This window comes from Ambystoma mexicanum, chromosome 6p (genome assembly GCF_040938575.1).
Source record: "Ambystoma mexicanum isolate Mex_15411 chromosome 6p, UKY_AmexF1_1, whole genome shotgun sequence".
NCBI lineage: Eukaryota > Metazoa > Chordata > Amphibia > Caudata > Ambystomatidae > Ambystoma > Ambystoma mexicanum.
This window is the reverse complement of record NC_090935.1, coordinates 266,002,440-266,028,125: the sequence shown is the minus strand read 5'-3', so window position 1 is coordinate 266,028,125 and position 25,686 is coordinate 266,002,440.

The window sequence follows — 25,686 nt, the reverse complement described above, 5'->3', positions numbered from 1 at the left end:
CGTGCTCTGAGACGATAGTCTCAAAAGCACTCCGAAGTCGCTCCCCCTGCACCACATTTGTGATGTCATCTTTGATGTCCTGGGTGTTAGTCTTAGCAGTGCACGGTGGTGGCGCGAGTTATGGTTGCTTAGCTTACCATAACTGGCGAATTTCAAGGGTTTTTTGGTTTTACTTGGAACCATAACGTCCCTTTAACAAAGTTTTTCCACTGAATTTCATAGGTTTTTAGTAGCGCAACTTAACCATAACGTCCCTTTAACAAAGTTTTTTTCACTGAATATATATATATATATATATATTAGATAGATATAATAAATGTCCATCAGCATTACTGCCATAGTATAATACAAGACTCTCACAATTTTTCAACATATCTTCCAATAACATATGCCATTAAAATATGCATCATCTTTCAGAACATAATATGCAAATAGATTAATTAGAGCAAAGCTAGTTATTTATTCTCAAAATAGTCAGATTTCACAGCCTCAATTTACTTTCCCTTGTCACCTCAGCCTGACTCTCAGCAGAAAAGATGGAGTGCCAACAGAAAAGAGAATGATAAGTGTGGGATTACTGGATTCACTGGCTTATGATGCACTACAGGTATAATGGAATTTAGATGGATATAGCACTTTCTAATTTTAGGAGTAATTGCTTTGGCATGATTGCCATCAAATGGTTCATCAAATTGTACCTCTGAGCCCAGAAATTATTGTTATTGTTATTCATTATAGAAGCAAGATAAATCTACCTAGACCTTTCGTGATTGTCTCTCTTTCATTAGTTAGCTTTGTATCAATTGATGTTGATGAACCTGCAAACCTCATTTATTTTCACCACCTTAACTATACTGGCAATGCTGGGCTCATGAACAATATTCAGTACACTTTACAGAACTATTAGACAAGCAGTGTAAATGACATCAAAATCAAAGAGTTATTTTTTCACGACTGTCCAAATATGTGTGTGTATGTGATAGATAGTTATGGAGGTTTTAGAAGATTTGAAATAAACCTTCCACGTGAAATGTGAAAACAGAATTAGCAATTTCAGCCAAGTCATTTTACAAATGCCTCACTCCCTCCCACTGTTGGTTGACCCATTAGACATGCCCACACCCAGGCAGGCAAATTTGTCACTGAGAAGACTGTTTCCTGTTATGGTGGTCCCCAATTATGTTTGTTTGCTCCAATTGCTTTTCACCAATGTAGTGACTCTTCTCATTGGATCTTTGCATGAAAACAGCATTTCAGTCCATCTTTGCCTGGATGAGTGGGAAATTCCCTCTTGTTCTTTTTTTTCCAATCCCTGAGAGTCACCAAAACATCCTCATCAACCTTAATAAGTACCATCTTGTACAATCCCAGTATAGTACTCTACAGGGACATTCTTTGAGACTGAGATCTGGGCAGCTGTTCCACTATCCTTCAGGATGAACAATTTTGCAATGTTTTGTCTCTTTCTCCACAGAGATTTCAGTCAGAGAAGTTATTAGAATTCATCAAGATTGACAGGATTTTTCTTTTTCATTCTCTGGACATCATTGGACATGTACATGTAGGTGTGTCGTATCCTCAAAGGTTGCATCCAAGACTCTCGGGTAAATGTTTCACTGATATTGATGTATCATCCAACACAAGATCATTAGTGGTGGTTGGTTGAAATGAATCAGGAAAGGGCTGTTCATCTTTGCCTCCTCCTTTAGCCATCACTACAGATGCAAGCCAGATAGGATTTGGGGCTGTTTCGGCTGTCTTCACATTCGGAGGAAGACAGTTTGGGTTGACAGTAATGACCATTTTTTCCCATTCTCATGTTCAGAAAAACTTCTGTTAGAGAAGTGGGTAATTATATTTCTTTGTGTCAACAAGTAGCCACATTGTCAGACGTTCCTGTCCTTGAAGTGAAGATTGTGGCAGTGTATCACCTGAGAAGGTGTATTTTCAATAGCCAAAAACGTATGCAAGTCAACTCAGTATGTTTCAGGAACTCTGCCTGTATTTGTGAAGTATGAAGCCAGGCATATTTGGGACCTGGGAGAATGGTATTTTCCTGGTCTTTTGCTTCAAGTAGAAGGAATTCTAAACTTGCAGGGAACATGATATCTCATTTAGTTGTCACAGGGGTTCCATTTATACCTCCTTTCCATTCCATTCCCTCTCAAATGCAGACTATTGGCCAAGATTAATAGGGCACACTAATTTAGTTATCCTGGTGGTGCCATTATGGACATGCCTGTGTTGATTATCTCTTTTATTGCTTAAAGGAATGACCCAGTAGGGAAGGTTTCCTTCCTTATTTGTTCAGGTTACTCCCTCGTGTCTCTCTCCACCCATTGGCTTTTAGGGGAATGTGTAGCCCTAGTTTGAAACCTAGCCATTTGTATATTACTGTAAAGGTATCACACTGTCCTTCAATCCTATGTTAGACATTGGCATCCCAGTGAGGTTGTTAACCACCAAATCATGTGACCCACCTATAAGCCCGCATTCAGATCCTGACATTTTAAAAGGATGGTGTTCTGAAGTGTCTCTCTATAAGATTTGAAGGTTCAATGGGCCACAATAATCATTCTGTGTGAACCCGGGGGCGTATTAAGTGCAAGGTTTTATCATTTAAGCTCTTCTTTGGGTTCTTTTTGTTTTAGGTGAGCTCTTCCTTTGGCCAAATATGTTTACACTCACATTATTTTGAGTAAATTGATATAATTCCTCACCTTTTTAGTTTCTATCCTAAGCGAACGCCGACTTGGTTAAATGGGTGTCTTGCGTTATTTCAGTTCCTTGTTGGAGGTTCATCCTGAGGGTGTCTTTTGAGGATTCAAACTTTATTTTTGCCCATGGTTTATCTTATGTCTTCACAGATGCCCACATTCACCTCCTCTCTGGATGAGTTCCTGGCTTATTCAATGGATGTTTTCAGAGCAATATATTCCTACATGCAGAGAGATAAACCTATCTGCAAAAAATAGCTCTCTCTGTAGATTAATGTTGGCTCAGTATGGTAAGGGATTTAAATGTTTAATGCCCATTCCGCCAGAACATTTCTACTTCCAGGGTGGAGATTAATGGCATATCTCTCTCCTGGAGATTTGTCATGTGAAGAAAGAATCTTTTCATCGCTATATTGCTAACATGTGGATGCTCATGCTTTGCTGATGGTCTTTGAATAATTTGTTATTAGTACCCAGCAAGGGCGTGGCTTTGTCCTGCCAGCCAATGGAGAGTCTTGGAATGGGGGCATTACCATGGGGTAAGGCCGCCGCTCTGAGCCTCCTTATGGCTCAGTGGGGGCTGCCATCTCCCCACTGGGGAACAAGGTATGTTTTCCCCCTGCATTCCCTAGCCCCCTTTTCCACAGATTTTCCTCCCACCCCCTCTTGCCCCATTTATCTTGTCCTTTCAGTTCTTTTCAGGAGTGGTTGTAGAGGGTACACATCTGTCCCTGGCGTGTCCACTCCTGATCTGAAACACACCACCATAGAAAGGGAGCTAGGTCTACCTGTAGTCCTTCTCACGATCCATGGTGACCATCTTCTTTGTTTATGAAAAAACACAATTTTAGTGCCCTTTTCTAATGGTATGGGATACTAATAGCAATAAGCCCCTTACTGTGTTGGCATTACTACATCAGGTAATACCCCAGGGCCTTCTTTAAGGCCTTTGCTTCACTTAGACCTGTAACTATGGGCCCTGGGGCAATACCTGGCATGGTAATGCCCCCCAAGCTTGGGGCTTGCTGCTTAAATAATCTCTTTCTTTGGAGCCTTGCCTTCTTGGTGCTAAACAGTCTCCATTGCTTTCACAAAGTAAATGACTTTGTGGTAATTTACTTTGTGGACATTTCTTTGAATGTATCTATGTACTAGCAAAAGTACCCGTTTGTCGAACGTGTTCTGTAGACTGACATGATAACACTCTTATTAATTGTTGAAAATGAATGATCCTGTAGGTCGCTGTTCTGCATGGTGCAGTTTGTTGTGGTGCATTGATGTGCAAATATCTCGGAAATCGTGCATCCCAGGGCATTGAAATGTAGTTTTTGAAGTCCCATGGCCCTCCCGTTTGTGACCCTTGTTTCGGGATCGGTTGATTAACAAAAAAATGTCTTTCCATTCCCGGTGAACATGCTTCACATCTTTGTCGGCAGGCACCATTTTGCAAAAATCCTCTGGAAATGTAATTTCACCTGATGCAGAAAAACATTTTGTTTCCCTTCCCGGGGAACATGGTCCACCGCTTTGTTGTCAGGCTCCATCTTGCAAAAATCATCTGGGAAAGTAATTTGACCTGATGCGGCAAACATTTGGAAACTTCTGGAATGCTACCTGCCTTAACCTTTGCCTTTCAGGTCCATTCCCCTCTCATACATTTTTTTCCCCTTCTCGTGAACATGGTTTATGTGTTCGTCCGCAGGCTACAAACAATGTTTTACTTTTGGTGAGATCCAGGGAAAGTCTTTGGGTGTTTCCAGATGTCATGTAGTGGGGAATGTCCAGAGGGTCCTAACAGATAACTATGCAAAATCTGGTGCAGAATGGTGAAACGGTGTGGAACTGTATTTGGAACAATGCTTTGCCACACAAACCCACACACAACTTTTGACTGTTATTACATGGCCATGGTAGTGGCCATGTAGTTATGGTTAAGTTGCTGTTTCCATAGGAAGAGCACTTTTTAGGTGGCTTATAACTTCTCTCTCCCTGGACGAATCCACACCAAACTTTGCAAAAGTAGTATTTGGGTCACTCTGAATGTTTTTGCAAAGTTTGGTGAGGATTCGTTGAGGGGGGGCAAAGTTATAGGGGGGTCCCAAAACTTTTTTTTTTCCCATAGACTGAATGGGAAAAAAAATTTGCTCGCGTCTACAGCCCAAACCGCTGGACGGATTTTCACCAAATTTGGACCAGGAGCAGCAGCTTGGTCCTGAAAGCATGCTTTTGCAAATTTGGTGAAAATCCATCCAGTAGTTTTTTTTTTAAAATGACCAAAAAGTAGGTACAAAAAAATTAGTGATATCTGTGTTCGGTCCGCGGACGGATTTACCTGTTCGCTCCGCGAACAGCACGGTGATTGGGCCAGCAGCTTGCGTGATGTCCGCTGACATCTGACGTGCACTCTCATTGGATGCGGTGAAAGCGTGCAGTGCGTCTGGCTTCAGAGACGCCCGCCATCTTTCTTTGCCGCATGAGAGGCTTTGTCAGGTCAGCAGGAGCGTGTCTGTCTCTTGTTCCTTCCACCCCCGCTCATGCCCGTGTCTGCCCCACCCCCCGCTCATGCCCCGTGTGTCCTTTGGTGTCCCCCCCACACCCGCTCATGCCCCGTGTGTCCTTCCTGTCCCCCCACCCCCACTCATGCTCCGTGTGTCCCCTGTTCCTCTAGCCCCCCGCTCACGCCATCGCACACGGTGGCCAGCGGAGGGCCGAGGAGCGGGATCTGCTGCACGAACTTGTGTCTGTGCGGCATGTCAGTATTTTTGTTTGTCCCCCCACCCCCCGCTCATGCCCCGTGTCTCTCTATCCCTCCCGCCCACCCCCTGCTCATGCCCCGTGTGTGTCTCTCCCTCCCCCCACCCCCGCTAATGCCCCTGTGTCTCTATCCCTCCCGCCCACCCCCCGCTCATGCCCCGTGTGTCTCTCTCCTTCCCCCCCACCCCCACTCATGCCCTGTGTGTCTCTCTCCCTCCCCCACCCCCGCTCATGCCCCGTGTGTCTCTCTCTCCCTCCCACCCACCCCCGCTCATGCCCCGTGTGTCTCTCTCCCTCCCCCCCACCCTGCTCATGCCCCGTGTCTCTCTCCCTCCCCCTCACCCCCGCTCATGCCCCGTGTCGGTGGCCAGCGGAGGGCCGAGGAGTGGGATCTGCTGCATGAACTCATGTCCGTGCGGCATGTCCGTGTTTTTGTTTGTCCCTCCCACCCCCCTCTCATGCCCCATGTGTCTCTATCCCTCCTGTCCACCCCCCGCTCATGCCCCGTGTGTCTCTATCCCTCCTGTCCACCCCCCGCTCATGCCCCGTGTGTCTCTATCCCTCCCGCCCACCCCCCGCTCATGCCCCATGTGTCTCTATCCCGAACCGCCCACCCCCGCTCATGCCCCGTGTGTGTCTCTCCCTCCCCTCCGCCCCCGCTCATGCCCCGTGTGTCTCTATCCCTCCCGGCCACCCCCCGCTCATGCCCTGTGTGTATCTCTCCCTCCCCCCACCCCCGCTCATGCCCTCTGTGTCTCTCTCCCTCCCCCCACCCCCGCTCATGCCCCGTGTGTCTCTCTCCCTCCCCCACCCCCCGCTCATGCCCCGTGTGTCTCTAGCCCTCCCACCCCCTGCTCATGCCCCGTGTGTCTCTAGATCTCCCACCCATCCCCCGCTCATGCCCCGTGTGTGTCTCTCCCTCCCCCCCACCCCCTGCTCATGCTCTATGTGTCTCTCCCCTCACCCCGTACTCATGCCCCGTGTGTCTCTAGAAATCCCACCCACCCCCCGCTCATGCCCCTATCCCTCCCACCCACCCCCGCTCATGCCCCGTGTGTCTCTATCCCTCCCACCCACCCCCCGCTCATGCCCCGTGTGTCTCTATCCCTCCCACCCACCCCCGCTCATGCCCCGTGTGTCTCTATCCCTCCAGCCCAGCCCCCGCTCATGCCCCATGTGTCTCTATCGCGAACCGCCCACCCCCGCTCATGCCCCGTGTGTGTCTCTCCCTCCCCCCCACCCCCGCTCATGCCCGTGTGTCTCTATCCCTCCCGGCCACCCCCCGCTCATGCCCTGTGTGTATCTCTCCCTCCCCCCACCCCCGCTCATGCCCTCTGTGTCTCTCTCCCTCACCCCCACCCCCGCTCATGCCCCGTGTGTCTCTCTCCCTCCCCCACCCCCCGCTCATGCCCCGTGTGTCTCTAGCCCTCCCACCCCCTGCTCATGCCCCGTGTGTCTCTAGATCTCCCACCCATCCCCCGCTCATGCCCCATGTGTGTCTCTCCCTCCCCCCACCCCCTGCTCATGCCCTGTGTGTCTCTCCCCTCACCCCGTACTCATGCCCCGTGTGTCTCTAGCCCTCCCACCCACCCCCCGGTCATGCCCCTAGCCCTCCCACCCAACCCCGCTCATGCCCTGTGTGTCTCTATCCCTCCCACCCACCCCCCGCTGATGCCCCGTGTGTCTCTATCCCTCCCACCCACCCCCGCTCATGCCCCGTGTGTCTCTATCCCTCCCACCCACCCCCCCGCTCATGCCCCGTGTGTCTCTCCCCCCACCCCCTACTCATGCCCCGTGTGTCTCTACGCTCATTCCCCGTGTGTCTCTATCCCTCCCTCCCACCCCCCGTTCATGCCCCTAGACCTCCCACCCACCCCCCGCTCATGCCCCATTTGTCTCTCCCCTCCCACCTACCCCCCGCTCATGCCCCGTGTGTCTCTCCCCTCCCACCCACCCCCGCTCATGTCCTGTGTGTCTCTATCCCTACCACCCACCCCCCGCTCATGCCCTGTGTGTCTCTCCCCTCACCCACTGCTCATGCCCCGTGTGTCTCTAGCACTCCCACCCACCCCCCGCTCATGCCCCTAGCCCTCCCATCGCTACTCCCACCCACCCCACGCTCATGCCCCGTGTGTCATTCCCCTCCCACCCACCCCCTGCTCATGCCTTGTGTGTCTCTATCCCTCCCACCCACCCCTGCTCATGCCCCGTGTGTCTCTATCCCTCACACCCACCCCCCGCTCATGCCCCGTGTGCCTCTATAAATGCCACCCACCCCCCGCTCATGCCCCGCCCACCCACCCCCGCTCATTCCCCGTGTGTCTCCATCCCTGCTCATGCCCCGTGTGTCTCTCCCCTCACCCCCTACTCATGCCCCGTGTGTCTCTAGCCCTCCCACCCATCCCCCGCTCATTCCCCGTGTGTCTCTATCCCTCCGACCTACCCCCCACTCATGCCCCGTGTGTCTCTATCCCTCCCACCCATCCCCCGCTCATTCCCCGTGTGACTCTATCCCTCCGACCCACCCCCCGCTCATGCCCCGTGTGTCTCTATCCCTCCCACCCACCCCCCGCTCATGCCCCGTGTGTCTCTATCCCTCCCACCCATCCCCCGCTCATTCCCCGTGTGACTCTATCCCTCCGACCCACCCCCCGCTCATGCCCCGTGTGTCTCTATCCCTCCCACCCACCCCCGCTCATGCCCTGTGTGTCTCTATCCCTCCCACCCACCCCCGCACATGCCCCGTGTATCTCTATCCCTCCCACCCACCCCCCGCTCATGCCCCGTGTGTCTCTATCCCTCCCACCCATCCCCCGCTCATTCCCCGTGTGACTCTATCCCTCCGACCCACCCCCCGCTCATGCCCCGTGTGTCTCTATCCCTCCCACCCACCCCCCCGCTCATGCCCCGTGTCTCCATCCCTCCCACCCACCCCACACTTATGCCCCGTGTGTCTCTATCACTCCCACCCACCCCCGCTCATGCCCGTGTGTGTCTCTCCCTCCCCCCCACCCCCGCTCATGCCCCGTGTGTCTCTCCCATCACCCCCTAATCATGCCCCGTGTGTCTCTAGCCCTCCCACCCACCCCCGCTCATGCCCCTAGCCCTCCCACCCACCCCCCGCTCATGCCCCGTTTGTCTCTATCCCTCCCACCCACCCCCCGCTCATGCCCCGTGTGTCTCTATCACTCCCACCCACCCCCGCTCATTCCCCGTGTGTCTCTATCCCTCCCACCCACCCCCCGCTCATGCCCCGTGTGTCTCTCCCCCCACCACCGCTCATGCCCCGTGTGTCTCTCCCTCCCCCCACCCCCTGCTCATGCCCCGTGTGTCTCACCCCTCACCCCCTACTCATGCCCCGTGTGTCTCTAGCCCTCCCATCCACCCACCGCTCATGCCCCTGGTCCTCCCACCCACCCCCGCTCATACCCCATGTGTCTCTATCCCTCCCACCCACCCCCCGCCCATCCCCGTGTGTCTCTCTCTCGTCCCCCCCACCCCCGCTCATGCCCCGTGAGTCTCTATCCCTCCCGCCCACCCCCCACTCATGCCCCGTGTGTCTCTATCCCTCTATCATGTCCCATGTGTCTCTAGCCCTCCCACCCACCCCCCGCTCATGCACCGTGTGTCTCTCCCTCCCACCCACCCCCCACTCATGCCCCGTGTGTCTCTAGGCCTCCCACCCACCCCCGCTCATGCCCCGTGTGTCTCTATCCCTCCAACCCACCCCCCTGCTCATGCCCCGTCCCTCCAACCCACCCCTATCCCTACCATGAGTCTCTATCCCTCCCGCCCACCCCCCACTCATGCCCGGTGTGTCTCTATCCCTCTATCATGTCCCATGTGTCTCTAGCCCTCCCACCCACCCCCCGCTCATGCACCGTGTGTCTCTCCCTCCCACCCACCCCCCACTCATGCCCCGTGTGTCTCTAGGCCTCCCACCCACCCCGCTCATGCCCCGTGTGTCTCTCCCCCACTCCCTGCTCATGCCCCGTGCGTCTCTAGCCAGCCCTCTATCATGTCCCATGTGTCTCTAGCCCTCCCACCCACCCCCCGCTCATGCACCGTGTGTCTCTCCCTCCCACCCACCCCCCACTCATGCCCCGTTTGTCTCTAGGCCTCCCACCCACCCCCGCTCATGCCCCGTGTGTCTCTATCCCTCCAACCCACCCCCCCGCTCATGCCCCGTCCCTCCAACCCACCCCTATCCCTACCACCCACCCCCCACTCATGCCCCGTGTGTCTCTATCCCGCCCACCCACCCCCCGGTCATGCCCCGTGTGTCTCTATCCCTCCCACCCACCCCCCGCTCATGCCCCGTGTCTCTCCCTCCCCCCACCCCCTGCTCATGCCCCGTGTGTCTCTCCCCTCACCCCCTACTCATGCCCCGTGTGTCTCTAGTCCGACCCCCCACCCCCCGCTCATGCCCCATTTGTCTCTATCCCCGTGTGTCTCTATCACTCCCACCCACCCCCCGCTCATGTCCCGTTTGTCTCTATAACTCTCACCCACCTCCCGCTCATGCCCCGTGTGTCTCTCCCCCAACCCCGTTCATGCCCCGTGTGTCTCTATCCCTCCTGCCCACCCCCCGCTCATGCCCCGTTTGTGTCTCTCCCTCCCCCCCACCCCCTGCTCATGCCCCGTGTGTCTCTCCCCTCACCTCCTACTCATGCCCCGTGTGTCTCTTGCCCTCCCACCCACCCCCCACTCATTCCCCGTGTGTCTCTATCCCTCTCACCCACCCCCCGCTCATACCCCGTGTGTCTCTCTCCCCCCCCACCCCCGCTCATGCCCCGAGAGTCTCTATCCCTCCCACCCACCCCCCACTCATGCCCCGTGTGTCTCTATCCCTTTATCATGCCCCGTGTGTCTCTAGCCCTCCCACCCACCCCCCGCTCATGCCCGGTGTCTCTAGACCTAACACCCACCCCCCGCTCATGCCCCGTGTGTCTCTAGCCCGAACCACCCACCCCCCCGCTCATGCCATGAGTGTCTCTCCCTCCCACCCACCCCCCGCTCATGCCCCATGTGTCTCTAGCCCTCCCACCCACCCCCCGCTCATGCCCCGTGTGTCTCTAGCCCTCCCACCCACCCCCCGCTCATGCCAGGTGTGTCTCTAGCCCTCCCGCTCATGCCCCTAGCCCTCCCACCCACCCCCGCTCATGCCCCGTGTGTCTCTCCCCCACTCCCTGCTCATGCCCCGTGCGTCTCTAGCCAGCCCTCCCACCCCCTACTCATGCCCCGTGTGTCTCTCCCCCCACCCCCTGCTCATGCCCCGTGTGTCTCTAGCCCTCCCACCCACCCCCTGCTCAAGCCCCGTGTGTCTCTCCCCTCCCTCCCACCCCCGCTCATGCCCCGTGTGTCTCTCCCCTCCCACCCACCCCCCGCTCATGCCCCGTTTGTCTCTCCCCTCCCACCCCCCGCTCATGCCCCGTTTGTCTCTCCCCTCCCACCCAACCCCCGCTCATGCCCTGTGTGTCTCTATCCCTCCCCCCACCCCCCGCTCATGCCCCGTGTCTCTATCCCTCCCGCCCACCCCCCGCTCATGCCCCTATGTCTCCCACCAACCACCCGCTCCTGCCCCGTGTGTCTCTATCCCACCTACCCAACCCTGTTCATGCCCCGTGTGTCTCTATCCCTCCCACCCACCCCCCGCTCATGCCCCGTGTGTCTCTATTCCTCCCACGCACCCCCGTTCATGCTGCGTCACTGAAACAAGCGGAAGAAACTTTAATTCTGATGATGCCACATGGCATAGACGTTCTATTAAATAGAACGCAGACGCAACACCTCACCTCTGCTAGATTGACAAGATATGAGATTATCTTGTTCGCACCCCATATCCAAATTATGAGGTGTAGCGCTTTGAATCCTGCAGAATTAATGCCACTACCTATGAAAGAAATTGGAGAGAATGAAACACCCCCCCATGATTGCTTAATGGTCACTGAGGAAGAAACAAAGGGGAGAGTTGATTTAAGTGATACCCCACACAAAGAGCCAGATGGAGAGTTATTTTGTGACGGCTCATGTTTTAAATTACCTGACGGCACTACAACTGCCGCGTACGCTATCACTACATTAGAGAGCATTGTAGAAAGCAAAAGAATCCCCTACAACTCGGCACAAGCCGCAGAGATAATAGCATTAACCAGAGCCTGCGAGATTTCTGAAAATTTGAATGTGAATATATATACTGATAGTCAGTATGCTTTTGGGGTGGTTCATAACTTTGGTCGACTCTGGGCTGAGAGAGGCTTTTTGACATCACATGGTGCCAGAATTCAACATGGCTCTTTGATTGTATGATTGCTGTCTGCACTCACGCTTCCAAAGCGCCTAGCAATAGTGAAATGCGAGGCACACAAAAAGAAAACATGCACAGTAGGAGAGGGAAACGCGTTTGCAGACAGAATTGCGAAACAAACTGCCACTGATTTAAATACCAAAATGATGACGGTTCAGACTGAGGAAGTAACCTGTATGATAGAAAATGGAGTTGCCACTTTCAAAGAAATGCAGGCCGAAGCTACGGCCGATGAAATACAAGGGTGGGCAGAGGGCTCTGCTGAGTTAGATTTGGAGGGTTGTTGGGTGGATAAGTGAACTAGAAACTGGATGTTGCCAAATTCGTATGTGACTGCAATGGTCACAATGGCCCACAGCCCTACCCACATCTGTGCGAAAAAGATAATACAGCACCTATCTACAGTATGGCAGAATGTAAACATAAAGAAGAATGCAGAGAGGCTGGTGCAGAACTGTATCACGTGTTAACAACACAACGTAGGAAAGGGAACAGTGACTCCAATAAGCAGTTTTGGCCCACCCTCTATGCCATTTGAGGTGATCCATTTTGATTTCATAGAAATGGAGGGATGCCAAAATTTGAAATATGTCCTAGTGATCTGTGCATTCAGTAAGTGGGTGGAGGCATATCCCTTAAAAGACTGCACAGCAATGAACACGGCAAAAGTAATGCTTAAAGAATATTTTTCCCGTTTTGGCTTGCTCCGTGTCTTATGATCAGATAATGGCCCGCATTTTGTGGGGGCAGTGGTGTTACAAATATGTGCGGGTCTTCAGATTGATAAGAGATTCCATAGTTCAAGGCATCCGAGTTCGGCCGATCTTGTGGAGAGGCACAATGGGATGCCACAAGACTTGCGGCTCCTCGGTGCGATCATAAAAAGTACATGTGTCTAGAACCAGAGCAGACAAGCTGGGCGCACATGGTACTAAGGCAATAAGATAACTGATCAAAAGTCCTCTGAGCAGTATGAGAAAGGACAAGTGATCTTGCCTAAAAATAACTAAGCAAATTCAGGCTATAAAGGACTGGCAGAACTGAACTGTGACAATTCCGTTGAACTTATTGACATCAGGGCAAGCACAACGAAGAGAGATATCTACAGCAAACTATAATAAGGAAGAAGAAGGACGATGAGAAACATGCCGGGTCCGGTTCCAGCCTCCTCCTGCACCACTGCTGAGAATGAGTCAATTATAACGACTGTAAGCTTAAGAAAAACGCATTGTAAAAACAATTGTATGCTGGCACTGACAATAATTATGCGCTTTATGAGCGTGGTAGCACCAATAACAGCAGCCTTAGTATTATGGTATGTGAAATCGATACACCCATTGGAAATGTTTTTACCAATAGTTAATATATCCACTATTGAAAGCCTGGTTCAGGTGATTACTTATACCCTGCCCCCAATGGAAGAAAGACACAGGGAAGGGTTTGGGAACAACACGTTGTTACTAATTATGAATATGACACATGCAATTCTGAAGAAAACAAATTGCTGGGTATGTGCCCATTTACCGCAGCATGCTGGGAAAGGAATAGGTTGGTATGTACAGCCATTACCATTAAGTTCTGCATGTAGTGCATCTTTAAGTGCAATGTTCTATGGGAAATGGAATGAGAGTAGTACGGGTCAATTAGACAGAACCAACATGAACGAGTTTTAGGAAATAATAATGAAGCCTGTGGGTTGTTCCATATTCCATGAAGCACAAGTAATGGCCCCAGAGCCCACGAGGAAAAGTATGCGAAAGATAACACGACAAAATAGACGAGATAGATTGTCCCCACCAGAAAAAACATCTGTGATGACGTTTCGTGTAAGAACACAAGGGGACAAATATGCAATTCCCCCTTCTTACACGGTGAATTATAGCCCAAGAACTGTCCCTTTTGTCTAAAAAAGAAAGGTTCCTTATCAGTCGGAACATATACTGGATGCATGAATACAGTGGTATTGAAATGGGAAATAGAACCAGTATATGTGGGAGATCCAGTTTATTTTATATGTGGAGAGAAAGCATATCCTTGGTTGCCCAGAAACTGGGGAGGTACATGTTACCTAGGTCTACTGTTCCCAGGAGTGTTCCTCTTAGAAACAGCAGACATGGCCAGACTATCCAGAGCTAGAGTCAAAAGGACTAGAGATGGTGATTTGATAGCGACTGACGTAGCAAAATCATTCCTTCCATTCTTGGGGCAGATAGTGAACTCCTATAATATAAGGCAGCTGTCCAGAATACTAAAAAATACCATAAACACCACGACAGATATATTATTTTACATGACGTTGGAAGAAACAGGAATCAGGTTAATGACGCTGCAAAATAAAATGGCTCTCGATGTGATCCGGGTTGATCGTGGGGGAATTTTCAAAATAGTGGGATCAGCGTGTTGTGTATATGTAGATGACTATTCCCCTACAATCTTTGAAGCAATAAAGAAAATGCATGTCCTAAATTCTGAACAGCCTACTGGAGAAGGGATCTGGGGAATAGGGTCTTGGTTATGGGGAAAACTGCGTTCTTGGGGATGGAAGTTGATTTCGATATTAGTGTTTGGAATATTAATAACGTGCTGTTGTTGCATACACTGCCTACCAATAGTTTGCGCTGAGGTAACTGAGGGATGTACTAAGGGATGTATGCATATGATGACAAAAAGAAAACAAACTCATGGTCGGGCTGACCAAGACACAAATGAGATGAAAACAGCAAAAGAAATGATGGCTATAGATATTAATGAAGATGATGATGCTTACGATAGCATGCAAAATTCAGACATAAGTACTTCAGACTTATCGTCATTAGAGGAGGATACAATAAATGGATGAGACGTTTGGCATACGGCCAAAGGAGGGTTTTTCACTCTAGAAAAATGGATACCTCTCATATGTGACCACAAACGTATTTTGATGGCCGTGGGCCAACCGTCTCATGCACGATATGACAGAATATAGGTTTCCGAGTTTGCCAATGAACGGCCATTTTGATGTAACAAGAATCGCCATTTTGTTTTCTAACCATTGCTCATTGCTTTTTGTTCTTATTGCTTCGCAGTACATTTTCTGCTTACACTGCTCGACTCTAAAACATTGTTGTCTGCACGTGAAAGGACAAGGCCGCAGGGCCGGGAGGATAACAAACGTTCGTTGAAACACAACGTAGGCATCGCCAGGAAGAATGCCCGGCTCCCTCCCGAATGTAGCCTTGAAGCAGAGCTGCAGGACATTTAATCATTTCGCAGCTGCCAGCCAGTCTCGTTATATGGTAGAATATGTTAGAATAAAGCAGCTAAAGGCTTGAATTATGCTCTTCTTACGGCCCCGCTTTGCTGAGCCCCATTAGAGCGTGTCGGCTCCCAGTACCCGAATAGCACCTCATAGATAGCAAGGTCTGGAATGTAACTCTTCCCCCGTATGTAGCTCGCTTCCAAGAACAGAAGCGCTGTGTTCTGTTCAACAACTGAAAGATGCCTCCGCACTCACAAATTGCAAATTGTTACTAGAATAGATATTTGAAGGTGTCATAGTTGTCGAAAGTGTCCATCATCACACAAGTTCAAAGAAACCTAATAAAGGGGGGTGTTAAACATGTCATAGCTGATTGTTTGATATGCATTTTGTATATATGTAACTGATGTACGTAATTCACTCTTTTGTGTCCCTCGATGTCTAGAGATACACGTTGCGGGGCGTGAGACCGAGTTGGCCAACTGAGACTTTTGCTTTGCAATAAAACCTAGCTTTGGGAATACAACCTTGTGTCTGGTGTATCTATCGTGTGTGGTGACTCGCCTTGTTTCCATAGACGTAAGGGACCCCTAGGGGCCCCTTTCAGCATAAAGTGTATTCTTAGAATAAGCGGCGTTCTGGGCACAATAGTTTGCCCTCTATTGAGGGTACCCATGTGGTTCTGATTTCCTGGTTTGAGGATAATGGACAAGATGAGTGGTTTAATTATGAGACTTCACTGTGGCACTATCCAGCAATGCAGATTGATAATCGATCTCTGCATGGGCAGAGTTGGATTTCGAAGAATGAGACTTTGCAGAGTTGTGCAGCATTGAGATGTAAATTCTTTCTGCTGGTTTTGTAAAACAGCACTAATCTAAAAAGCTGTGTGTTTAGAACTTGCCTGTGCCCTGAATCATTTAATGCGGATCTTGCCGCCAGGCCACGCCCACCCCGGAAGTAAGGGGATAAAAGCACACACCGGAGCCTCCCAGGTGCTTTCTGCAAGTTTTGTAAAACAGCGCTAATCTAAAAAGCTGTGTGTTTAGAACTTGCCTGTGCCTGGAATCATTTAATGCGGATGTCACCGCCAGGCCACGCCCACCCCGGAAGTACGGGGATAAAAACAAATGCCAAAACCCCTGTGGCATTAAGCCCACAGTGGAGACAAGGGCGCAGTGCTGTTAGGCTGTTGGGCATGTTGTGGCGTGCCAACCCCGGAAGTGCCTGCTCCTGTGCCCATAAATTGGTGAATGGTTAATTTTTAAGCAAGCAGATTGGTACAGAAGTAAGGAAACCATCTGTTATTCCTTCATATAAAGAACTTCCTGTTTGGGGGGAGAGTCGGACTAAGGCCGCTCCTTAAGCTGTCGGGCATTCCCAAACCAGATGGTTATTTGGAACTGCTTCTTTGGTCATTATTGGTTACACTCTAAATTAATTCATCGACCATTTTTTTGTTTTATGACTTTAATGTTATCAATTAATGGACAAATTTAATTTTGATAGGTGTGTGATCTTTGTAATAGTGACTTTGCTCACTTTTAATTTTTGAGAGTAATAGTTTGTTACTGTTTTTAATGTTTGTAATTTGTGCCCCTTGCTTTTATAGATTGCTCCTTTTATGGTGATACCGTTAGAAGATTCCCTGACTTAATTTTATCTTATTTTGGTGCTGCGAAGAAATCTTCTCCCCTATTACTCTTAGTATACGGTGTAATTTATGAATGCTAATTTCTGCAGGTCATAAGCACTTTTGCACAACCACTCTTGCACTTTAGTTATACACCACCTTGGTTAGGTGGGTTACTCATTTTTGGTTTTAGTTACGGTGTATCCTATTGGATTCTCTTCACCTGTAGGCTGCGAGGTGGTTCCTCTCCTCAGGGGTTTATAAGACTCCCGCATTTACCTTCCTCAACTTTAAGTGGATTGTTTATCCTCCCCTTCCTAGCATCATGGTTCCTAGTCCATGCCTGCACAACGTCAGGTCTAAGAAGGGGAAAAATGTACTCCAACACCTATTGTAAAATTAGGAACCCAGAAGTTGGGTAAATGTAAAAACCCTAAGAAAGGAGGGAAGAAAGAGCAAACTTGCGGGACTAAAGGTCTATTAGAGCAACCTAAGATACTTAGTTTTCTAACCATAAAAGAAGAAAGTGAATGTATCTGAAACCATACAACTCCAACCTCCCCCTTCCAATAGCTCAATGATTGACAACAACTCTCTGCTGAAATTAGTACATGATTTCAGGCGTCAATCTATGGGAACGGGAATAGATTTGGATATCTCTGCGGTAGACGAAACTGATATGAATAATGTTATTGGAATTAATCTGTCCGCCACTCCTGGCCTGAACAAATTTGCACAAATAGAAGTCAAACCTAATGAGGGGGATGTGTCTTGGAATTCATCTGAAAACTCATTTGAAAACCCACCAAATAGCGAAAGGAATGGAGTAAGTGAATGTTCACTTAAAGTGGGAGAGAAATTCGATGCTCTGACTACCATGATGGATGTCCTTCTGACCATTTGCATTAAGTTGCTTAAGGATCAGAGTGACACCAAATCCTTGGTACAACAGACTATTGATAACACCAGATCCCTTGGGATTATGGTGTTAAAACTGATATAATATTGTTTCGTTCTCATTGTATATGTTGGCCTATGCCCAGTCGCTTTACGAGGAAATCCGTATTGCAAGGTCGTGACCTTAAATGAATCAAGCCTCCCTTTTAGGTTAAAGCCGCCATTTTAGTTTATCGTGCAAAGTCACCCTGTGGCCTAAAATGGCCGACCTGTGTTCTCTTGTTCTTGCTCTAACCTCTTCAACCCCTGTAGGAGAGTTAATGTCCAACCTGCCTGCAGGCTACATGTTAGGGTCATGTAGACCTTGTCCTTTGTTGACCTCGGGATCAGGGGATTACTTGAATCGGCGATGTTAACCTACAAGTATACAAGAACAATAACGCTACCTAAACACGACATGCGAAACATCTGTTTGACCTGTATTAAAGCAATGTATAAAGAGTGTAAAGTTAAACCTAGAGAATAATAGTGTTTGTTAGCAAATGTATTAAAAAGTAAACCGCATGCACAAGATATGTAAATTAGGAACGAACCTGGCGCGACCCTAGCCCAGTACATGATTAACTTGTAAGTAAGAGGCTGGACATCGTTATAAAGAAACTGTATAAATACGCTGATGTTCAGCTAGCAATTCCTGTTCACTGCTCACATTGAACCCTGCTGGTGGTCTCTGTGATGTATTGACAGCCAAATATCTATGTGTGTACTTTGTTTTGTAAACTGTACAGAATTGCAATAAAGATTTTGGGGAATCTTTATAAACCCGTGTCGGTGTATTTCTCTTTGCGTGGTGTAAAAGCCTTAATATTGTAATTTCTGATCCCACAGATGGTGCCCGAATAGGGACCCTCAAGATCGACTTTGTCTCGTTGAAGGTTGGCTCGGCTATCGGACCAAGATTGGACGGTGCCAACAGAAATGGCCCCACTGGATGAGAAGTGAATTCCTCGACAGAACAGCACGGTCCGATCCCTGAACGGTGAGCTGTAGCCCGAGACAACGTCTTGACAAGGGTCCATATATCGAGGTGGGTACATTTGCCGACATCACCAGACACGTGGGTCCTTAGAATTGTCCTTAGTAACCCGATCATGCCTCCCAGTCCTTTGGTCAGGTGAATCGTGACCCGATTCTTAATTTAACCCTGACAATTTGAATTTGGCGCATTGTACTCGCGAGCACAATTATTTGACCAGGCAACACCAGAACTCTGATATGCCTGGAAAATTGTCTGCCTGCTTGAGGGCATTATTCCGCAGTGACAGACAATCTTTGGAAGATAGCCATCCCGCACCACAGGAGGGGTCACCGGCATGTACTATGTACTGTAAGAAAGGCTTTGGTAGTATAGCATTTAATGACATTTGGCACAGACAGACCAGACATAACTCTAATCTTCGGTGGCGAACCAATGGTTGCTTTGAAATCCCTTGTATAGAATATCTAGAGTCTGTATTGGTAAAGAAAAAGTCTAGACCAGCAGCATTTGACGCATTGCACAGTTGGAAAACAGAAGCTTTGCAGCAACAAAAGAGTAGAGAGAAACATGTGCGTCGACATATGACAAGTGTCGAAAAGGCACAGTTATATGATTAAAATAAACAATTGGAGTCAGTTAGGAACACGGACAGAGTGTTTCAATTAGACATTCAAAAAATGTACCCTTCAAAAAATGTTCATACGTCAGATGAATTGATTAATAAACTTTTGCACGAACGAGGGCCCGATGACTCCGCGCCACCCTGTACGTCCCTCCTCCTGGCGCTTTGCCCCTTCCCGTTGTAATTCCTCCTCCTATAGTTCCTTCGGTCCTCCCTGTTGTTCTTCCTGTTGTTCTTCCAGCCGTGGCTCCTTTGCCTGCCCCCTTGCCTCCACCTGTTGATATTCAGAATGTGCCTACTCTTACTCTTCCAAGTGATTCTGCATCGCTTGTAGTAGACCAGGGAGCGGGATCAAGGGTTGTGACTCGTAATACTGTGTCCCCAGATAAAAAGAATGAATTGATTGCTTGGGCTAAATATTGTATGGAGAAGAGTGAACAAGCTGATGTTTTTTCCACACTCGAAATTTTAAAAGGTATTCCTGAGAAAAATGTTTTTATTGAAGGATTAGGGATTCATTTGAGTATAATGTGGAATAGATTAAATGATGTAGATCTCCCACAAGGGTTACGGGATTTGAACGCCTTAGCGTTGTCCAGAGATACTGCGGAGAAAGTATATGAGCATGTCGAGAGGATTTTTGTGTATAGGAAGGAGTTGGAAGAGTTACAGAATGAGGAAGCAGATGGTGATAATTTAGGTATTATGTTCTTACAGAAACGTTTTTCTCCTAACCGTGAATTAAAAGGTGAGGAAGCACGAATTTGTAAAAAGGATGCGATAAGATGGATTTCGGATATGTCGATAACTCCAGATGAAGTATATGACACGTATGGTCAGTCTACGTTAGAAATGGAAAAGAAAGTGATACAGGTTATGGTAGAATACCTGCAAAATGAGTGTGTAAAAAGAAAGATTTGTTGTCCCGCAGAATTGTTGAGTATTTACAAGAGAGCCTTTTCGATTGATACTTCTTCGACTGCCTTAGCGCTTGATTGGCTCTGTTGCTTAGTAAGCGTTCGGAGCTACCTACTTCTCAGTTGCCTATGAGAGAGGTCCCTCCGACAATTGTCCCAAAAGTTGAGATTGCGGCCGATACTGCACAAGGAATACTCGCGGTGGACATTCCTGCACATTACGTATCGCAGTTTGTTCACGTCCCGTTTTCAAGACAGGAAGTGAACACCATAAAGCAATCTATTCCCGATATAAGAAAGAATCCAACGGGGTTCTATAAAGAAATAGAGTCGGTCTTACAATCATCGGTATTCACCTTAAGTGATATTGATTTATTATTTCCCGTACTCCTGCCAGTTGATTTGTGGAAACAGATTAGGACTGTAGATGATGTACCTGGGTTAGGAGATACATGGCATAACATGGTTAGGCTCGACAGAGAATGACCAGCTGGCGAGCGACCGCCTCAAGTGATATTAACTTTGCCTGATAGGATTATTGTAAAATTAAAAACTATAGTTCCTGAAAAAAGAATCACCAGAATACTAAAAAATACCATAAACACCACGACAGATATATTATTTTACATGACGTTGGAAGAAACAGGAATCAGGTTAATGACGCTGCAAAATAAAATGGCTCTCGATGTGATCCGGGTTGATCGTGGGGGAATTTGCAAAATAGTGGGATCAGCGTGTTGTGTATATGTAGATGACTATTCTCCTACAATCTTTGAAGCAATAAAGAAAATGCATGTCCTAAATTCTGAACTGCCTACTGGAGAAGGGATCTGGGGAATAGGGTCTTGGTTATGGGGAAAACTGCGTTCTTGGGGATGGAAGTTGATTTCGATATTAGTGTTTGGAATATTAATAACGTGCTGTTGTTGCATACACTGCCTACCAATAGTTTGCGCTGAGGTAACTGAGGGATGTACTAAGGGATGTATGCATATGATGACAAAAAGAAAACAAACTCATGGTCGGGCTGACCCAGACACAAATGAGATGAAAACAGAAAAAGAAATGATGGTTATAGATATTAATGAAGATGATGATGCTTACGATAGCATGCAAAATTCAGACATAAGTACTTCAGACTTATCGTCATTAGAGGAGGATACAATAAATGGATGAGACGTTTGGCATACGGCCAAAGGAGGGTTTTTCACTCTAGAAAAATGGATACCTCTCATATGTGACCATGGGCCAACCGTCTCATGCACGATATGACAGAATATAGGTTTCCGAGTTTGCCAATGAACGGCCATTTTGATGTAACAAGAATCGCCATTTTGTTTTCTAACCATTGCTCATTGCTTTTTGTTCTTATTGCTTCGCAGTACATTTTCTGCTTACACTGCTCGACTCTAAAACATTGTTGTCTGCACGTGAAAGGACAAGGCCGCAGGGCTGGGAGGATAACAAACGTTTGTTGAAACACAACGTAGGCATCGCCAGGAAGAATGCCCGGCTCCCTCCCGAATGTAGCCTTGAAGCAGAGCTGCAGGACATTTAATCATTTCGCAGCTGCCAGCCAGTCTCGTTATATGGTAGAATATGTTAGAATAAAGCAGCTAAAGGCTTGAATTATGCTCTTCTTACGGCCCCGCTTTGCTGAGCCCCGTTAGAGCGTGTTGGCTCCCAGGACCCGAATAGCACCTCATAGATAGCAAGGTCTGGAATGTAACTCTTCCCCCGTATGTAGCTCGCTTCCAAGAACAGAAGCGCTGTGTTCTGTTCAACAACTGAAAGATGCCTCCGCACTCACAAATTGCAAATTGTTACTAGAATAGATATTTGAAGGTGTCATAGTTGTCGAAAGTGTCCATCATCACACAAGTTCAAAGAAACCTAATAAAGGGGGGTGGTAAACATGTCATAGTTGATTGTTTGATATGCATTTTGTATATATGTAGCTGATGTACGTAATTCACTCTTTTGTGTCCCTCGAGGTCTAGAGATACACGTTGCGGGGCGTGAGACCGAGTTGGCCAACTGAGACTTTTGCTTTGCAATAAACCCTAGCTTTGGGAATACAACCTTGTGTCTGGTGTATCTATCGTGTGTGGTGACTCGCCTTGTTTCCATAGACGTAAGGGACCCCTAGGGGCCCCTTTCAGCATAAAGTGTATTCTTAGAATAAGCGGCGTTCTGGGCACAATAGTTTGCCCTCTATTGAGGGTACCCATGTGGTTCTGATTTCCTGGTTTGAGGATAATGGACAAGATGAGTGGTTTAATTATGAGACTTCACTGTGGCACTATCCAGCAATGCAGATTGATAATCGATCTCTGCATGGGCAGAGTTGGATTTCGAAGAATGAGACTTTGCAGAGTTGTGCAGCATTGAGATGTAAATTCTTTCTGCTGGTTTTGTAAGACAGCACTAATCTAAAAAGCTGTGTGTTTAGAACTTGCCTGTGCCCTGAATCATTTAATGCGGATCTTGCTGCCAGGCCACGGCCACCCCGGAAGTAAGGGGATAAAAGCACACACCGGAGACTCCCAGGTGCTTTCTGCAAGTTTTGTAAAACAGCGCTAATCTAAAAAGCTGTGTGTTTAGAACTTGCCTGTGCCTGGAATCATTTAATGCGGATGTCACCGCCAGGCCACGCCCACCCCGGAAGTACGGGGATAAAAACAAATGCCAAAACCCCTGTGGCATTAAGCCCACAGTGGAGACAAGGGCGCAGTGCTGTTAGGCTGTTGGGCATGTTGTGGCGTGCCAACCCCGGAAGTGCCTGCTCCTGTGCCCATAAATTGGTGAATGGTTAATTTTTAAGCAAGCAGATTGGTACAGAAGTAAGGAAACCATCTGTTATTCCTTCATATAAAGAACTTCCTGGTTGGGGGGAGAGTCGGACTAAGGCCGCTCCTTAAGCTGTCGGGCATTCCCAAACCAGATGGTTATTTGGAACTGCTTCTTTGGTCATTATTGGTTACACTCTAAATTAATTCATCGACCATTTTTTTGTTTTATGACTTTAATGTTATCAATTAATGGACAAATTTAATTTTGATAGGTGTGTGATCTTTGTAATAGTGACTTTGCTCACTTTTAATTTTTGAGAGTAATAGTTTGTTACTGTTTTTAATGTTTGTAATTTGTGCCCCTCGCTTTTATAGATTGCTCCTTTTATGGTGATACCGTTAGAAGATTCCCTGACTTAATTTTATCTTATTTTGGTGCTGCGAAGAAATCTTCTCCCCTATTACTCTTAGTATACGGTGTAATTTATGAATGCTAATATCTGCAGGTCATAAGCACTTTTGCACAACCACTCTTGCACTTTAGTTATACACCACCTTGGTTAGGTGGGTTACTCATTTTTGGTTTTAGTTACGGTGTATCCTATTGGATTCTCTTTACCTGTAGGCTGCGAGGTGGTTCCTCTCCTCAGGGGTTTATAAGACTCCCGCATTTACCTTCCTCAACTTTAAGTGGATTGTTTATCCTCCCCTTCCTAGCATCATGGTTCCTAGTCCATGCCTGCACAACTTCAGGTCTAAGAAGGGGAAAAATGTACTCCAACACCTATTGTAAAATTAGGAACCCAGAAGTTGGGTAAATGTAAAAACCCTAAGAAAGGAGGGAAGAAAGAGCAAACTTGCGGGACTAAAGGTCTATTAGAGCAACCTAAGATACTTAGTTTTCTAACCATAAAAGAAGAAAGTGAATGTATCTGAAACCATACAACTCCAACCTCCCCCTTCCAATAGCTCAATGATTGACAACAACTCTCTGCTGAAATTAGTACATGATTTCAGGCGTCAATCTATGGGAACGGGAATAGATTTGGATATCTCTGCGGTAGACGAAACTGATATGAATAATGTTATTGGAATTAATCTGTCCGCCACTCCTGACCTGAACAAATTTGCACAAATAGAAGTCGAACCTAATGAGGGGGATGTGTCTTGGAATTCATCTGAAAACTCATTTGAAAACCCACCAAATAGCGAAAGGAATGGAGTAAGTGAATATTCACTTAAAGTGGGAGAGAAATTCGATGCTCTGACTACCATGATGGATGTCCTTCTGACCATTTGCATTAAGTTGCTTAAGGATCAGAGTGACACCAAATCCTTGGTACAACAGACTATTGATAACACCAGATCCCTTGGGATTATGGTGTTAAAACTGATATAATATTGTTTCGTTCTCATTGTATATGTTGGCCTATGCCCAGTCGCTTTACGAGGAAATCCGTATTGCAAGGTCGTGACCTTAAATGAATCAAGCCTCCCTTTTAGGTTAAAGCCGCCATTTTAGTTTATCGTGCAAAGTCACCCTGTGGCCTAAAATGGCCGACCTGTGTTCTCTTGTTCTTGCTCTAACCTCTTCAACCCCTGTAGGAGAGTTAATGTCCAACCTGCCTGCAGGCTACATGTTAGGGTCATGTAGACCTTGTCCTTTGTTGACCTCGGGATCAGGGGATTACTTGAATCGGCGATGTTAACCTACAAGTATACAAGAACAATAACGCTACCTAAACACGACATGCGAAACATCTGTTTGACCTGTATTAAAGCAATGTATAAAGAGTGTAAAGTTAAACCTAGAGAATAATAGTGTTTGTTAGCAAATGTATTAAAAAGTAAACCGCATGCACAAGATATGTAAATTAGGAACGAACCTGGCGCGTCCCTAGCCCAGTACATGATTAAATTGTAAGTAAGAGGCTGGACATCGTTATAAAGAAACTGTATAAATACGCTGATGTTCAGCTAGCAATTCCTGTTCACTGCTCACATTGAACCCTGCTGGTGGTCTCTGTGATGTATTGACAGCCAAATATCTATTTGTGTACTTTATTTTGTAAACTGTACAGAATTGCAATAAAGATTTTGGGGAATCTTTATAAACCCGTGTCGGTGTATTTCTCTTTGCATGGTGTAAAAGCCTTAATATTGTAATTTCTGATCCCACAGATGGTGCCCGAATAGGGACCCTCAAGATCGACGTTGTCTCATTGAAGGTTGGCTCGGCTATCGGACCAGGATTGGACGGTGCCAACAGAAATGGCCCCACTGGATGAGAAGTGAATTCCTCGACAGAACAGCACGGTCCGATCCCTGAACGGTGAGCTGTAGCCCGAGACGACGTCTTGACAAGGGTCCATATATCGAGGTGGGTACATTTGCCGACATCACCAGACACGTGGGTCCTTAGAATTGTCCTTAGTAACCCGATCATGCCTCCCAGTCCTTTGGTCAGGTGAATCGTGACCCGATTCTTAATTTAACCCTGACAATTTGAATTTGGCGCATTGTACTCGCGAGCACAATTATTTGACCAGGCAACACCAGAACTCTGATATGCCTGGAAAATTGTCTGCCTGCTTGAGGGCATTATTCCGCAGTGACAGACAATCTTTGGAAGATAGCCGTCCCGCACCACAGGAGGGGTCACCGGCATGTACTATGTACTGTAAGAAAGGCTTTGGTAGTATAGCATTTAATGACATTTGGCACAGACAGACCAGACATAACTCTAATCTTCGGTGGCGAACCAATGGTT